The following is a 5,418-nucleotide window of genomic DNA, read 5'->3' as shown; positions in this document are numbered from 1 at the left end:
TTATCATAGTGAACTTTGAGGACTACTGAATGACAACTTTATGAATAATTGGCAAAACGCAGAGCTGTTTTTATTGTTTTAACACTGATGTGGTTCTCAGCAATATCACATATCAGGTTTTGTCTTTTTTCTCAGTTCTACATTTTGTACATTGAACTCCCAGAAGAACTGCAGACAACAGGACTTGCAAAAAAGTACAAGTTCTGGGACTTTCATGTGTCAATTGAGTAGGATTCCCCGATTCTTTCACAGGTATCTGACAAAACTGGACCTTTTGCAGATGAATGTGATTTTAAATGCATCTGATATTTGTTTACCATTAAATGTTTTGCTTTACTCTCATACAACTGTGTTGTCACTAGGGGAAGTCCTTTCTTCAGAATACGATTCATGGAAAAAAGTTGCATGTCCATAAAAAGTCGGTTTGCTTTGATGGAACCATACTGGTTGAAGCCTTCCAGGGGAATCTTGACATTGGTGAGGAACTGTTGAAATTCAAATTCGCCAAAGTCAATCTTCCAGGAAAAAGGGAGAACTCACTTCCCTCAGTAAACCTGCAAGAGAGCACAAGACTGTGCCCCACCAGAAATGTCCCAGGAGAGTTGGACACGCTGGACTCTCCACTGGGATGCATGCCCAAATTGCGACCAATATTCCCAGAACAGAAACCTCAAATTATTAAGTTTTGAGGCACACAGACAATAATATAGATTTACCTCTCTTTGTGAAAGTGCTTAAAGGGATAGTCGACGCAAATATTAAAATTGCCATCATTTACTTACCCTCATGTTGTTCCAAACCTGTATGCATTTTTTGGAACACAAAGGAAGATTTTGAAGAATGTTGGTAATGTTGTTTTTTGTCCATACAATGTAAAGTCAATGGGTTCAAAATATCTTAGGTGTGTGTGTGTGTGTGTGTATGTATGTATTCTACAACAACAACAACAAAAAAACAGGTTTGGACCAATATGAAGGTGAGTAAATTATGACAGAATTTACATTTTTGGGTGAAATATCCCTTAAAGGATAACAATTACATTCACTTTAATCATGGCATCACCATGAATCATGGCATCATCGTCATGAAGATCTCTTGATGAATCTTCTGATTTGTGAAAAACACTGTTAACACCCAACTGGCACATTTCCCACCTAATATTCAGGGGGATTTAGATCCTGTCGGAATTCGGAAAGGAAAAGAATATACCCCATCTTTTGTTATTAATGTCAAAGGGTGTGCATTAAATCTGTGACTGTCTCTGCTGTTTTGCATACCCAGAGGATGAGAGAGGTGATCAATGATAAGGACATGGAGATAAAGAAACTAAAAGAAGAAGGAAGTGCCATCCAGCAGCAAGCATCTCTCCTGGGGCAGCAGCTTGAGGAGGCCAAATTAGAGCTCCAGGTGCCCAGAGCTGTTTCACACATAGGGGTGTTGATTGTTCAGTGTGTTTTAGGCCATGACGCAGATTAATGACATCCACCTTATTTTATTAACTTAAAAAATGCGCACCTGTCTTGAATGTCCGACGTTTCTGGTTTCATCTGTTTCCATTTATTTTTTTCACTGTGTAACATAGCTCATTTATGCTGCTTGATACTGCAAAGTGGTATTTCTTATCGTATAGTATTAATGTATTATTTTAACTAGTAACACACTGGTTTGTAGTGCAAATAGTTCTACGGTTTGCTACACTTTGTTGTTCTTCTAGTTATTAAAGGGATACTCCACCCCAAAATGAAACTTTTGTCATTATTCCCATGTCGTTCCAAACCCGTAAAAGCTCCGTTCGTCTTCGGAACACAATTTAAGATATTTTGGATGAAAACCGGGAGGCCTGTGACTGTCCCATAGACTGCCAAGTAAGTTACACTGTCAAGGTCCAGAAAAGTATGAAAGACATCGTCAGAATACTCGAGAATATTTTTTGTAAGCAACTGATCTTCTGTATCAGCCGTGCCACAAAGATGCGGTTTTCTTTCAAATCAAAGCTAAATACACGTAGAGACAGTGCATCTTTGCTCTTTTATCTGCTGTAGATGACTTCCTGCAGGAGGTGGACAAGCTGCCAATCGCTGACCGCTTGTACAAGTTGAAGGTATGTAGTGAAGGAAGATACAAATGAGAATTATTTTACTTCTCGAATCAGCTTGTCAGAGACTGTGCTCAGTTCTGGACTCTCTTGTATTTTCTAACTAATAGAGGTGTGAAAAACCCATGAATTAAAAAAAAAACCCAAATACATAGTAAGTGAAGATTCACCTTCCAGCTTTTCATTAATGCATTTCGAACTGTGTCGTCTGCATATATAGGAAGTTGCATCCTCACTGACTGCAATATTTAGCTCTCTTATGCTGGCGGAGCAGAACGAAGAGTGCTCTTTTGAGAAGTTCTGTGAGTGGAAGGGGCACAAACAACAACAAAATGAAAAATGTGTGAAAACCTACAGATGAGGCTCTCCTTGCTCTTAGCTGCTGGGCAGGCAGGCTTAGCAAGGTACGTTTGGGAAGTCGTGGCCTAGTGGTTAGAGAGATTGACTCCTAACCCTAAGGTCGTGGGTTCGAGTCTTGGGCTGGCAATACCACAACTGAGGTGCCCTTGAGCAAGGCACCGAACCCCCAACTGCTCCCCGGGCGCCGCAGCATAAATGGCTGCCCACTGCTCTGGGTGTGTGATCACTGTGCGTGTGTGTGCACTTGGGTTGGGTTAAATGCAGAGCACGAATTCTGAGTATGGGTCACCATACTTGGCTGTATGTCACGTCACTAATGTAAACTTGTTAAATTCATGTCTCCTTTTATGGGTAGGTAATTATTTGGCTTTAAAATTAAATGGACAGACATGGTTTATAGTGTCTTTATTTTATTTTGTGTTTTTTTTGTTTTTGTTTTTGTTGCGACACGTCTGAATAACCTTGTTAGTAGTTGCAGGGCGTTTGAGAGTTTTTCCCTGCGAAGCTGTCGAATAGTTTGCATATTGTCTTAAGAGTATACCTCTCTTATTATACTTTGTGTAACAATGATGACACGCCTTGTCGTTCTTGAGACGTTCTCCAGATATAAAACATGAGCAATCAGCTTCAGTCCATCAGAAGAACATCTGAGGTCAGAGAGCTGTGCTGTCAATCAAACCCTCACACGAAAAAAGTCAGTCATCAGAGGAAGGTAAGATAAAAAAAATAAAAACTCCTTTTTTGTTTTATATTAATTGTATGTTGGTTATTATTAGTTTTTAACATTAAGTTTCCACTCAAAAGTAAGATACACAGTTGTGAAAGAGAGCAAGGGCTAGCTATATGTTTTAAGTGAAAAGTGTAATGAGCAGTGGTTTTATAGACCTCAAAAACCTCTTAAATAATTAATTATTATGTCTAAGGTCAAGTTGTATTATACACTACTAAAATATGTATATATATATATATATATATATATATATATATATATATATATATATAATATATACTACTGTCAATATCATCATCATCATAATTTTGCTGTAGGTAAATACAATTAAACGCACGCATGGAAAAACTATGTAATATTACTGTATAATGAAAGAAAATTCATACAGAAAGTTTGAACTGTGTTCTTAAATCAAGGTCAGGCTAGTTGACCTGTTTTATCAATTGTTTTATACATAAGCCTACACACTTGTTTTTACTTATGAAGTAGCAAAAATCATGAAAAACATTATATACATTATATACAAAAATCATGATAAACATTATATACATATATATACATATATATGTAATATATATATATATATATATATATATATATATATATATATATATATATATATATATATATATCTATATATATATATATATATATATATATAAATTACATGTAATTAATATAAATATATTTTCTAAAAACAACATCAAGCTCCAGTCTGGTCTTGAATTCAAAGAAAGTAATTGTTCAAAACTAGACTGCATTTAAATTTTTAGCACCATGAATCATATGAACCTCCAAATTATGTTTCTTTCCCGCTGAGGATGTCCTCTCATCATTTGGTGTTCATGGTCTTTGCTGTGATGTGGATAGTGACAGTCACAGATGCATATCCATACACACCAGACACAGCCATCCCTGAAGAGGACACGACCAAATACTATACTGCGCTACGACACTACATCAAGCTCATCACACGACAAAGGTAAGATTCAAAAAAGTGTAACTTAATCAACAAAATACAGGAAGAAGAACAACAGCTAGTCTTAAAGTGTTTAGTAAACAAGTTGAAATTAACTTTACAAAGAAATAAGTTAATTTTATGCTTTTGTTGCTCTGATTGTCCTCTTTCATGTATGGGAAAAGAAGCATCCCTGAGACATGTTCTTGAGTCTGCTGTTGAGAGAGATACCAGAAAGCAGTCCTTTTTAGACAACATACGAGGAAGCAGGACTGAACATGACAAGATCAGGTTAAAACTACCTTTTATTTAGCTAAAAAAAATTCCCTCTCTTTTTCATGTATTCACATTTTTTGCTATCCACCAAGTAATATCAGTGACCAGAGAGTGGCAGTGTGCAGCTTTACCACCTTAGGAGATATACAATATGATATATGATTAAATAAAGGTCATTGACCATGATATGAAATGTCATCTCTCATAATCACATTTGTATGGTGAAGTTTGTGGGACATCAGGTTTTAGAGTACCTCAATGTATATCTATATCTATTTAATTATGGATAATAGTTATTTATTTAATTTGATTTTTTACACGTTTATATAGGCTACAACATCTATTGCACATAAATGTTTTAAATGTGTTGCTGTCGCCCTCTTCTGGACAATAACATTAAAGGAGTAGTTCACTTCCAGAACAAAAATTTACAGATAATGTACTCACCCCCTTGTCATCCAAAGAAATTGTTTTTTGAGGAAAAAATAATATAATTTTGATGATAATTTTCTCCATATAGTGGACTTCTATGGTGCCTGTGAGTTAGAACTTCCAAGCCGAGGAAGAAGGGTCTTATCTACTTTACTTTATCTACTCCTTTAAAATAGAGGTCACCACTTGAAGATGTACAGTACATAGCTTAAAGTGTGATCCCATTTTTGTGAACAGAATATGTCTTGAAGATAATGGCTAGTAAAATGGCTGTTGTCCAAACTTATAGTTCCCTAATAGATTCTTTATATAAAGGGAATTCTTAATTTACAATTTAAAATGATTTATAAATGTACGTCATAACATTCAACACTGGTGCATGGTCATACACACCCTGAGCAAGGTATGGGGAAGAGTAGACAAAATACATAACGTCTCACATATTTGACAAATGAGTCGCACATGCTATTATATAGTAATCCTGCGGAACAGTACACGGTCAGTGGGCGTGTCCTCTCGCATCCCGTGCCTCTGATTGGTTATTCCACACGGGCGTCAACAAAAGGG

At 36.3% G+C, this 5,418-nt stretch overlaps 1 long non-coding RNA gene across 1 annotated transcript; it reads left to right on the top strand.

The window, feature by feature from the left end:
- Nucleotides 1–17: 17 nt before the first annotated feature.
- Nucleotides 18–1,741, top strand: LOC122140096. The gene is made up of 2 exons (XR_006156809.1): nucleotides 18–252; nucleotides 363–1,741. It is a non-coding gene; the product is annotated as an uncharacterized LOC122140096 (long non-coding RNA).
- The last annotated feature ends 3,677 nt before the right edge of the window (nucleotides 1,742–5,418 follow it).

This window comes from Cyprinus carpio, chromosome B16 (genome assembly GCF_018340385.1).
Source record: "Cyprinus carpio isolate SPL01 chromosome B16, ASM1834038v1, whole genome shotgun sequence".
Classification (NCBI taxonomy): Eukaryota; Metazoa; Chordata; class Actinopteri; order Cypriniformes; family Cyprinidae; genus Cyprinus; species Cyprinus carpio.
This window is presented reverse-complemented; position numbering and strand designations above follow the sequence as displayed.